The following is a 12784-nucleotide window of genomic DNA, read 5'->3' on the forward strand; positions in this document are numbered from 1 at the left end:
GCTCTAAGCCAGCCCCCCCACATCCAGTGTTTCCATCTGCTCTCACCTGGCAGGATCAAAAAGAGCACACTTCCCACAAACTTACAAAGAATCAATACTTTCTCCAGCAAAACACAGCAGTCACCGCCTCAGCCTCAGTCCCAGCTTCACTCTAACTGTACTCAAAGTACTGTAGACTGAAAGAAAGAATCCACAGAGCAGAAATTAAAAAAGGATTTACTGACCTTACTGTCTTTTTTTCCTCCCCTTTCTCTCTCACGTCCAATCCCCTTTTTTTTTCTGCTGCTGCTTCTTGTCCTCTAAACCTCTAGTCTAAGTAAGTCATGCAGGAGCTGCTTCCTGCTCCTGCTCAGCCCTACGCCACTGTATTAGTCTGATTTCACACTCTGCAGCCTAGCCTCTTGTCCTGAAGGGGACGGTGAATGTGCTGCTTATTTAGAAGCCGGCGCGCACTACCTGGGCTTGTAGGCAGCTGTTTAAAGCACGAGGCAACATCCAGGGTGCATAATACCCCCTCTTCCTTACACACACACACACACACACACACACACACACACATACACACACACACACACCATCTCTCTCTCTCTCTCTCTTCCTCTCGCTCAAACACACACATGCACACACTCACTAGCTGGCTGGCTCGCAAGACAGGCAACGGCACAAACACGCACGCACACCCATGCACACGAGCAAAGTGAAATACACACACATGCAGGCGGTCTGTCAGAGGTCTCTCTACCTTGGCTGGGATAGCAGGCAGTGTGAGGATACACACACAGGCACTGTGAGATGGGCTGGCTGCTCCGTTCTGTCTCCTTCTCTCTAAGTGTTTAGAAGACAATTTCAACAAGGGATTGCTCCCAATCTACTAGGGTGATCCACATGGATGAGTTATAATATGCTTGCCACTCTCTACCTCTCTCTTGCCCCCCCTCTTCCTCTGTTCCCTCTCTCTCATTCTCACTCTCTTACTCTCTCTCTCTCACTCTTTCGCTCTCATACTCGTTGTTTTAGCCTATTACCGAGCCGTCACCGCTTTCAGTCCAGGAGGAAAGCCTTCCCTTCTTGGATTCTATATTTCTCCTCTCTCTGGATGTGCATGAGATGGGGGCCAAAGCTGACTCCACCTGAATGCGTATTAGTAAAATGCATTATTTATTGCAAAGCTGCATTCATTTTTTTTTCTTCTGATATGCCGGTGGACACGAGGGGGAAGGGAGCAGCGGTGGTGGCTACATCAGCAGCGAAGGGGTGTTATTTGTGATGTGTGTGTTTGGGGGAGGCAGGGGTGGTGGTGGTGGTGTGGGGGGGGGGGCAGAGATGAGGGGTCAGGATTTGGGATAGCGGGGGTCTGAAGGGAGGTGAAAAGAATACATAAGATATGATTTTAATTTATTTATTTATTCAGTGACTGGGATTGCCTTATCATCCAGGGTGCTGCTTAATGACATCACTGCTGGCTTCTCCAAGCTGTCCCAAATCACACTGCCACTCATTTTTTCATCAGAAATGGCTTAGATTTATTGCCTGTGTGTGTGTGTGTGTGTGTGTGTGTGTGTGTGTGTGTGTGTGTGTGTGTTGGACAAAGTGACAGAAAAAAAGGGAAGATGAAGTGAGAGTGAGGTAGACAATTGTAAAAAGTGTAACAATACACAACTAAGATTTGAGGTGCAAAAATGCGGCTTACTTTTAAAAACATTATTTTCTACTATTGATAAATTACCAGAGAATTTGATCTATTAAGTATATATTACATTCATAAAATTCAATTAGGCCAAAATTTATAAAACACTGTTCTTAGTAAATTGAAAAGTTAATTATCTACTAATTATATCAGACATTTTTGAAAAGTGGGTAAATGGTTGTTTATAATTTTACAGTTAAAATGCTACATCCATTTCTGTTAAAGTAATTAACGTGTGATTTGACTTTTTCAAATAAACATAATTTCTTTTACATGTAATCAATTAGTCCCCTTAATTATTTTTTATGTAAATTACAAGGAACTTTTATTCAGTAGGAAGAATGATGTGTCTTTAATTATTTCTAAACCTTTGTTATTGTTATAATTAATTAGTGTATGATTAAACATCTGAAGGAGCCAAACTTCAGACAATGAAGTAACTTGATCAGTTCATAACAACATCCTGACACTCACTTAAAGAAATATTGAAATTTTGAAATATTAAAGCAATAACACCTGCTTTTATATTTGATCAAACATTTACAGATATTTAAGAGGATTAAAACAAATCCCTGATATAACCTTGGCGCTTTTGGCAATCTGTTTAAATTGGAAGAAAAAACTATTAAAAGATGTGATAAATGCATACAGTATATACTAGTGGTGTAAGATTTCATTAAAACAATGAAACATATGGGCCTTACACACTTAAGTTAAGCCCAAGTCTGTGACACACCTGTGTGTCAAGAACACGACATTTAAAATGTCCTTTACTCAAGTCACCCCATTTAACTAGACAAAAATGATTATACAAAACTAACTAAAATACAAGACAGGCTTTTCATCTTTCCCTTTATTTCTAATTGCAGTGGCTGTTATGATATAAAAGAAGTTGAATAATAAATCACTAAACAATGAGTGAGATCACAACTCTTTTAAAACCCTATAGAAAGATAATGGGAATGGCCAAAGGTCGGTAAGATGATGGCTGGACTCAGAGAAGGGAGGAAGGCTGGAAGTGACTGTGTAAACTGGAGTTGCTACGCTGGTCAACAGGCAGCCGCAATGTGCACCCATGGGGGCAACCAGCCAGGCAGGAGTCATGACTGCAGAGTGGACCCCCAAGACTCTGTCAGCACTATCAGTCTTGCCTCTCTCCCGCAGCAGGAGAAACAGACCAACACAACAAAAACACAACCATCCAGCAAAATCATCCATATGAAGGCAGCCGGCCTCGGCTGAATATCTTATTGTGTTTTTCTCCATAACACAGTCAAACTGCATACGTTAAATCTCCCTCAACAACTAATGAACACAGTCACTCAATTTAAAATCTACAAAAACATTCAAAGTTAATTGTTTAGACAATCCGTGAGCATCCACGTGTCGCCCACTGTGCCACACTTTATTATAAAGAAGTTTAATTCAGTCTCCAGCCATCCGCCCCTAGCAGGGCCTGTTAACAGCCTGGTCCTCAGCCACAGGATGCCCATCTTCTGTACCTGCGAAAAGGAAATGATGTGGCCCAGGGCCCAGCCAGGCCATTCTATCACCGCTATTAGGGCTTAAGCAGAACTGGAAAATTACTCCATTGGCATTAACAGTCATCCTCAATCATTTTAATACTATCATAATCATGAGACTTTCTAATATTATTTTTAAAAGCCTTGGTAAAAAAAGGGAATTTCATTTCCTTTGCTTAACCATCTTAAATTGAGAGAAAGTAAGTGAATGGAGGAGAAAGTGATATCTTATGAGACAGGGAAAGAAAGTGAAAGAGTCACCTCTAACCCCTTCCGCCTGCCCACCCCCTCCTCCACTTCCCTCACCACCAGCCCTTACACTATAACACACACCTCCGTCTGTCTGCAACATCTCTGTGCCCTGCCAGCTTCACCATCTTACAACTCACAAGAGATGTGTGTTTAAAGAATAAACAAGGAGGACAATTAATATTAATGAGTGGTCCAGTCTTACCCCGTGCCCTCTTTAACCTCAACGTCCCATCCGACCAATGACATGTATACCTGCCCTCCATGTGTTCTCATAGCCTCTCTGTGTATAACCATGAAACACCTCCAAACAATACAAGATTTAATGTTTCCTCTCTCCTACCCTCTGTTTTTAAACTTGCAATTTTCCCGAATAGCATTATTATGTATTATTAATATCTCTAAATTATTACTCATTTTCCTCTTAAAATGGAGTGCTTTAATTCACATTTGAAGTACTCATCAAGGCTGTACGGTGAAATGAATGTGGAAGGATACATTATATTTGCAAAAATGCAAAGGGTGAATTAAAAATATATAGCAATACTAAAATATTAACTATTAATTTCAAAAAGATCGTTTGCCCAGGAATAAAAAAAAAGTCTTTTCATTACTTCTCTCTTTCCTTTTTGAAGTGTACCTCTCTGATTGTGGGTCTTTGAATAACGTGCAATTATCATGTACTGAATTTTCACCTGTGCATTAAATACATTGAAAATTCTTTTTTCCATTATGAGACAGCCCTGTGGATGTTCACTTTCAGGGCATAAAAGGAGACATGGGTACAGTGTGGCAGAGGTGATGCAGTGTAAAATTCATGTCCAATACGGTATCAGATGGAGGTTAGTCAACAGCAGAAAAAAACCGTCTCAAAATAAAAATCAAAATAGGTCCAAACATGAAACTATCTCTCTGATGTTCACTCTTCATTTTTTTTATACAATAGTGAACTCTAATTCACCCTTGAAAGCGTGACCTTGTGCTGTGTGACAGGAGATAGCCGCAGCATGAAGACAGGACGCCACTTATCATCAAGGGACGAGGTGGCTGTTTAATTTCACACCACCAGTGGCTAAAACCCCTGTTAGTGTGGAGCATCACAATGGCAGCTACGCTGGGGGAGCAGATGTCCTAGTGAAGGGGTGTAAAGAGGGAGGAGGCTGGGTTGGGAGAAGGACAGGAGCGAGGAGGACTGGTGGTGTGTGTGTGTGTGTGTGTGTGTGTGTGTGTGTGTGTGTGTGTGTGTGTCTGTGACTTTGTGTCTGTTGCACTGTCGTTGTGTATTGTACTCAGAGCTCAGTCTGGCCCTGTGCGCATGCCCAGATAAACAGCAACTCTGTCTTTCATATATGCAAAAACAGCACAAATAAAAACACATTTGGTCATATAGCTTATGGTTTATAATTAAAAGCAGCATGAGGGGACTTGTGTTAGATTGGGAGAAGACAGACGAAGGTGCAGCTGTGATGGCGGTGGATGAGAGGAGAATTCTGTAGCGCTGTCCACGCCACAGAGGCCAATATCACTGAGAGCCCAATTGCTTTCTGAAGAGCTTTCCATTGTCTGCAGTGATGAACTTGAGCTCTGGCCTCCAACCCAGGGGTCTTTCCGTCTAATCCTGAGTGCCCCTGGCTCCCCTTCGCTCTCTCTCTCTCTCTCTCTCTCTCACACACACACAAGCCGACAGACATAATACACACCCTTCAACTGACGCCTGACATGACTGCGGGGTTGAACAGTGACCAGCGCCTCCCAACACAGCTGAATATAAAACACAGTAATGAGCGGGGCAAGAAAATGGCTTCCCTCTCAAACATGGCTGCTTACTGATGGCCAGACACAAGCCAGGGAGAAAAAGGTCACCTCTCTCATCTTTCAGTACCCCCACCCCTGTCTTTTATTGCGGGTGCTTTTTTTTTTTTTTTTTGTATTATTATCATTTCTCTCTCCCCTCTTTTTCATCTCTTGCCTCCATCGCTACCCTCTACTTCCCCTCCCTGGTCATTTTCCTTACCCCCCCATTCCGTATGCGGATGTAGGCTTATTATTTAAGAGACAAAGGAAGGGGATCTTGGGAAGAGACAGGTGGCTGCGTCTGAGTGATGAGAAAATTACGAAAGTAAAATCCAGCTTCTAAAAAACTCTCCTTCATGGAAGGTAATAAAAAAAGGGAAATAAAAATAACGGCGCCCCATCCCCTATTTGGTACAGCTCAGCAGGAAAAAGGAGAAACCCCCACTCCCATCAGTCCCCAGTACGATTTCAAATTCCCTCTGAGCACCGCAGTCCAGTCAGATATATTCATTTTTCCTCTCTTACTCCCCCAGTGTAATTTTTCTCTATTTTCTCCATCGGCCGGTTATGCACAGAATGTTCCAAATGCATTTTGACTGCTTGATTTCTATTTTCATAATATCAGAACATCAAGTTAAAGAATATAAATGTTTATTCAGCAGAGTGGGAAATGCTGGTGTATGGGTGCGGTGGCTCTTGGGGGACAGAGCCCATGCTAAATCAGTAAATCACTCCATCTGGAAGATGAACGGCATGTTTTGGAGTTCATTGCCTTTCGTCTCGGGCGAGTGGCCGGTATAGCGGCGGGCCCGGCAGGGCCCAGCAGGCTGGAGCGGAGGTGTCTGCTGATGTGGATGGTTACAGAGGGATAATGAAGCGGCGACCGGGGGCTTGGCCACTTTCTGTTCACCCTGTCCACCCCGCTGTGAAAGGGCCCGCTGCCGAACACGGCTATTTGTCCGCCCTCGTTCTGAACCATCATAAGGCCCGCTATATGCTCCGACTGAAGTGCTGCTTGGAAAGTGCTTAGGAGTGAAAATGGACGAGGTTTCTAGTCCTCTATGACTTTCATCTTTTCATTCTTCAGTCAGCACCATGTTGGACGGTTCAACTGCTCACTATGAATACCTCTGAGGAAAAGATCTTTCTACTATTCTAATACCACCTCCTCTTTATGACAGAGGCTCTGCCAACCCAAACCTGAGTTTATCCGGTACAGAAAAAGTCTGAATCACTAAAACAACCTGTCCAACGTATTTAAACCACAGCACATACAAACTAGTTAGTTCAAAGCATGCAGCAACATCATCAACCAAAGACAGTTTCTATCACCTGCCTTTGCCAAACTGCAAGTATTTATTATGGCGAAGAGATTCAAACAACCCATGCTGTAAAGAACCAAAATATGCCAAAAATGAATAGCCTTATTACTGTAGACAGAATAGACACATACACAGAATACTAGATATGCAGTTTAAGCAGAAACTATTAAAAATACAATAGTAAAGACACGTTTATAATAAAATCTCTGTTATTCAGATTTCTCATGGCTGTATATATAATTTAGAATCACCGTTGCTCTAAATATATCACAACTAGTGTTGGCGAAAATACTGATTTATCAACACATATCGTTTCTAAATATTTAAAACACTTTCAGGACTCATGTGACGTAGTATCAATACACCAGTGCCTGCTGCACTTCTTGCTCTCTCTTATTGTTAATGTTTACTGCAGTCATTCTGCTGTTCTCTACTACTTAGCAAGAAAAGACAAATCGTTGTTGTCATTGGTATATTCATTTTTCAATATAAATTTAAAAGTGTATACCCTCAGTTTCAATTTTCCCCCGTGGTATCACAAATGATATTGCATAATTGATATTTTGAAAAGTATTGCATTGAAGTTAGAAATTCCAGTATAATGACAAAACTAAACACAACACATCTTTGTGGTACTATTTAACACAATGTGTGCTTTTTGCACATGCTTATCAAATTTTATATCACATTTCCCAAAGAACGTTTGCTCTCAGCTCACTGTTGATGCTTTGAAACTAATTTTACGATTCTGTGTCATGACAACAACAGTAAGAAAGGAGGAAGTTTGGTTTGGTCGCAAATGTTCTTTTCACTAATGTCCAGTATACTTCCTAATACAATATACTCTTGCAGTACATTAAGCTTTTGATGTCACATCTCTGTTCCATTAACCATGTCGCCAAAAGGCACTTACGTTAGTCGTTTTGAACTGAAAGCATGTGATGAAACACACATCTAACCAAATATTCCATCTACCACATCAAATATAAAATGAAAGGATGCCAATAGTACCCCTCTCCTCACCTGAACCTCAAACTGAGATGTGAGGCACAACAAATTTAAATAAGTTGATAGAGTTCATCAAAATGACAGGCAATTAGACCGGCTCTGACCATGGCTTTGCATGCTAAATGGGAGTCATTTAAGTGGTGGTAGCCATACATGTTATATAAAAGAGAGTGAGAGTTCTGGAGCTCCATTTCTGCTCCTGGACAGCCCGAAATTAAATATCCCCAAAGTCCATTAGGCTAAACAGCCCGAGGAAAGACTTTGTCTCACCACAGAAAAATGACAGTAAACTCAGGCAATCATGCCACCAATCAATTATGCATGAATTATATTTTTCTTCAACTGTGTAAAATGTCTTATGTTAATTCCCCTAAGTATACAATACCCATTACTTTCGAGGGACGAATCCATATGCATGGCGTCTAAATGAGTGTTTTCCCAAAGATTTATCAGCCTCATGCTGCCAACTGAAATGAAAACACTGAGATTCCTCCGTATCAGCTGTAACTGCAGGGGCCACAGGCAAAGCTTGGAGGTGCTCAGTGTTGATAACCTACAAGGCTGTAAATCTGCTGATAGAAAACATCCCCAGAAACTAAGAAAATATCGAGGTGTGCCAGTAAACTCTTTCATAGAAGCTTCAGCGCACGTTAAGAGAAAAACAAGATGATGATACAGAAACAGAGAGAGGCAGAAGGGAAGGACAGAGAGAGAGAGTTTGGGGTGGGAGGGTGGGGGCTCGTATTGACCTGACCTGTCTCGGCTATAGGCCTGTTGAGACAGTGAATAGTGGAGTCCCTTAGGTCCCCACTGGGGCCCAGATCTCTGATAATGACCTCTGTCTGGCCATGATAGTAGGAGACAGGTATTGGCAGGCCTGCTGACCAGTGTCAGTGAGGTGCCAATAATTGGTCCATGTGTTAATAACAAGTAACCTGTGGCCTCCGCAAACTGACCAGCCTCTTTGTGAGAGGCTCAATGTGAAGGTGAGTGTCTTCACCTTTGAAAGTCTAGGTAAAGCAAAAATAATATGTGCAATGACTCAGAAAAATGTGTTATTAACCACCCAGCCAAATTTGAATGATTAAAAATTTACCAAGTATGTAAAAGTAGATTTTAAATTCAGGAAAGCAGTATTCTCTGCTCAGAGACACCTGTGAATGTCCGCTGAAGGAGATGAAACTACATAACTGTCACTACTAACGCTAGAGCTCATAGCATTAGCCTATAACAGTGGTTCCCAATTGGTCCAGCCACAGCGTCCAGATTTCTCCTTAGTCAAAGTTCAAGGTCCACATAGGAGAAAAACTACATAATAAATTGTATTTCACAAAATGTAAACGTGTGTATTTTAAACACAATGAAATCAAACATGTTGCAAGAATGACAGCATGTCATTCTTGCACAGCATGTTAAACAGCCCAAATAATACCAAGAACAGGCAAATAAAATAGTAACTGTACTTGAAAAAAAACAAAAACAAAAAAAAAATCTCTCACTCTAGAGCAGGAAACAGCACTTCAAAATAAAAGCTCTGTGCCAGAAATTCAGAATGGACCCATAACCCACTTTTGGGCCATGACCGAATTAATGGGAAACACTGGCCGTTAATATGTATTAATGTCGTCTGATCACCCCCTGTGTGTGACTGGACTAACTGAGTTTGTTAACTCCTACAAGCCCATTTAGCTCTTTCAGTCTAATAAATACACAAATGAACAATTCAGTTAAATGCCACACCTATATAAACACAAGCTGCTAACAAGAGTCTATCACTGTCGCTCTTCAGCTCAGGGGACGTGTGTACTTTGTGCTACTTGGTTAGCTGCTAACAAGAGTCTGTCTCTTCACAGCGGCATGCTCTCCATTTTTGCAAAGTGGGGAATAGACTAAGTTTAGAATGACTCTTGCTAGCTGCTTGTGTTTATATAATTGTGGCAATCAGGATTTTAAGCCTGCCCAAAAAAATTGTGGACACAGAATTGGTAAAAAAGCATTTACCAGTCGAACTTTCTAACACTCATCAGGGCCTGGACATCAAAACAAAGGCAGAGTGGAAGATAAATCAGAAACAATTGATTTGTATAATAGACTTTGATATTTCAAAATACATACACAGACCCAGTGCATGCACGCGCGCACACACACACACACACACACACACACACACACACACACACAATATAAATAATTAAAGTCTGCATCAATTACAATCAGTCAGAAGCATTTTAGATACAGATATTTATGCATTCACACATGCATAAAAACAAGGCCTCTTGCTCTCCTTTCTAACTTCACTGACAGTTCCTGATGATCCCCACCAATGGTCCCCTCTTATATTACATGCAACACAATCCACCCTTACACACTAATTTGTTTTCTTTGGCTCTTTTTCTGTTTCGGTGTGTAACTGAGCCCTTGAATATATACAAATTTAATAGAGCTAATAGAATCATTATCAAATTCAGATCAATATAAATTTAGCCCCCGGTACCCATAAAAGGCAGCAATATTGAAATACAACACTGTCTGTGCTCTTTCATTCTTCCGCCTACAACTGACGCTTGCTGCCATCAGACATGAATTACCAGACAGGCACATTACAGCTAATAAGACTCTCACAAAACACCCTTTATTAATGCATGAGAGAGTCTTTGATCCTGGAGAAACTTTCATAGGGAGCGCAGTAATCACCGTACCTCAGACAACACAATAAGATGCTTCCCATTACCTTGAGAGAGTCAACAATGTGGCTGAGGTCAAATCAACCAGAGTCTGTACAGCATGTCTCTGAGGGGAGGGACAATACCAAACTGCCATGGCTTTTTGTCATTTTTACCCAGTCAAGACTTTAAAAAGTCAGTAAATCAATCAGGATTTAGTCCTTTTAGCAAGTGGAACTGACTCATATGAGGTTTTCGGATGTTTCAAAGAGTTTATTATTGAATTTAATTGGTAAGTATAATAAAGACGAACAGAAGACATTTCTTTTGCAGCACAGTAATGATTTAAAAAAATAGACAGACAAACATAAAATAGACAGACCCCTTAAAATTCCAGTCAATGAGTATGCTTTTAAATGATTCACTTAGGGCTGGGCAATATATATATATATTATCAATATCAGGATATGAGACTACATATTGTATTGGAAATTGTAATATTGTAATAGTTGTCTTTTATTGGTTTTAAGGCTACATTGCAAGTGATGCAATTTACTGAACTTACCAAACTGTTCGAGTTGTTCTATTATTTCATTCATTATATCCACATTACTAATTATTGTTTTTTAAAAATCTAATTTTTCAAACCTTTTGTGAAGGCACCCCACAATATTGTCGCAATATCAGTCAAAAATACTGTGATATTTGAAATTCTCTATATTGCCCCACCCTAGTTTCAGTTCACAAATAATCATTTAAGATTAAAATGTAAAGAATTCGTATTATTTAAGACATGATACCTGACTGTTTTTTATGTGAAATAACTTATAAATGTAAAAGACGTGCAAGAACTCAAAAAGATCAGTTTGCCGATCTCTGTTCATTTGTAAGCATCAGTCCTCCAGGTAAGTAATGCCTACATCATACTGTCAGTCACACTGACTGTATATTGTTTCACACAGCATTTATTTTGATAAACTGAAGGAAAGTTAACTTTCCTGATTTAACAGGAATCAATATTCTGAAAGACTTTCCATCCTTTCAGCACACCCCTCAGTAACAGTATTAGTCCCCCTCACAAATGATCCATTGGAGGAAATTTTTTTGGTTTAACTTCTATTCCAATAATCTAGATTTTGACAGAGCTTGTCACATTATAAAGTCTGAACATAGTTACAAGAATTGCAAATGATACCTGTGATTGAATTTTATTGAAGTGGTCAGCAAGTAGCTCATTCCCCCACAGAAAGCCCCGGGGCCTGAAGGTGGTCAGTGGGGAGCAGCTTCACAACATCTCACTACTGTACGATACACGGTGAGAGGAAGGAACAGCAGAGGAGAGGACCCCCATTTCAGAGATAGAGGTGCCACTACAAATTTATGACCTGACTATTTAAGACCGGTGTAATATATTCCAAGTTCAGCCAGGATCCGTTGCTTATACTCCATCATGGCATTTATGAGTACTCAAAAACCATGCAAGCTGTAAGAGCGGTGCACACAGACACAGCCTCATGTCAAAACAATCTGTTGTACCACTGAAAGCTGAAGGTGAACTTGTGAAATGAGTCTTATTCCATCAATAGTCAAGTATATTAGTTTACTGTTATTGAAAAAGAAATAAATAAATAGACAGATGAAAAACTAATAAAATAATATCCTTTAATAATATCCTATTTTTAATAGAAAATCATCATATTAAATTTAGAGGAATCAGGCCAAGATACAATATATTACAAATCTTTTTTTTTAAAGATAATTTCAAACAGGAAACAAAATATATAATTTCTTAACAAAAATTATATTATGTATGATAAAAAAATAAAGCATTATTTTGTGAATTTATTTGATCAATCGCTAAGTTTAGCAAACTATAAAAAATGAAATTAGGTTTAATGACATCAGAAAAATCACACTAAACTAATTTTCAGATAAAACTCATATAAGATGCTATCAGTTGACACGTTATGTCGAGCACATGAAATTGAAAAGACATTATTCACAGAAAACAGATTTTTCTCCATCTTGACTCCACACTGAGCATGTGGAGTATGTTGTTTGACCTCCTACTGCAGGAGCATGCTAATCAACCTAAAGGGTTAGAGGTCAAAGTCTGGACAGAGACGGCATCCCAAACCGGCCACAACAAATGCAGAAGAACATCTGCTCTCCGTGCGTCACACAAAGCTGTCCCCCCGGAGCCCCTCGCAGCCCCCCAAGAGCCTGGGAATGGCTCAAAGTCAAGGGCAGCCTTCACAGCCCAAATGCTGACTGGACACAGCAACAGTCTCTCGCAGTGCAAGGGAAACCGACAGATTGCTCAATGAAGTGTGTATTTTCATCAGGAGCAAAAAAGAGTGCAAATTCTTTGTCCTGCCCCACTGCTGACTTTCATTTTAAAGTCAGAATTTTGAAAACAAACAGCAATTTGTCTCCAAAAATTACTCGTTAAAAATTCAAGACAAACAGAAATGTAGGATGGTGGCCCTCAGTGATGGAAAAAAAAAGGACCGGGGTGATGAGGTTTGAGCCGCAGGC

Source organism: Plectropomus leopardus, chromosome 1 (genome assembly GCF_008729295.1).
Source record: "Plectropomus leopardus isolate mb chromosome 1, YSFRI_Pleo_2.0, whole genome shotgun sequence".
Classification (NCBI taxonomy): Eukaryota; Metazoa; Chordata; class Actinopteri; order Perciformes; family Serranidae; genus Plectropomus; species Plectropomus leopardus.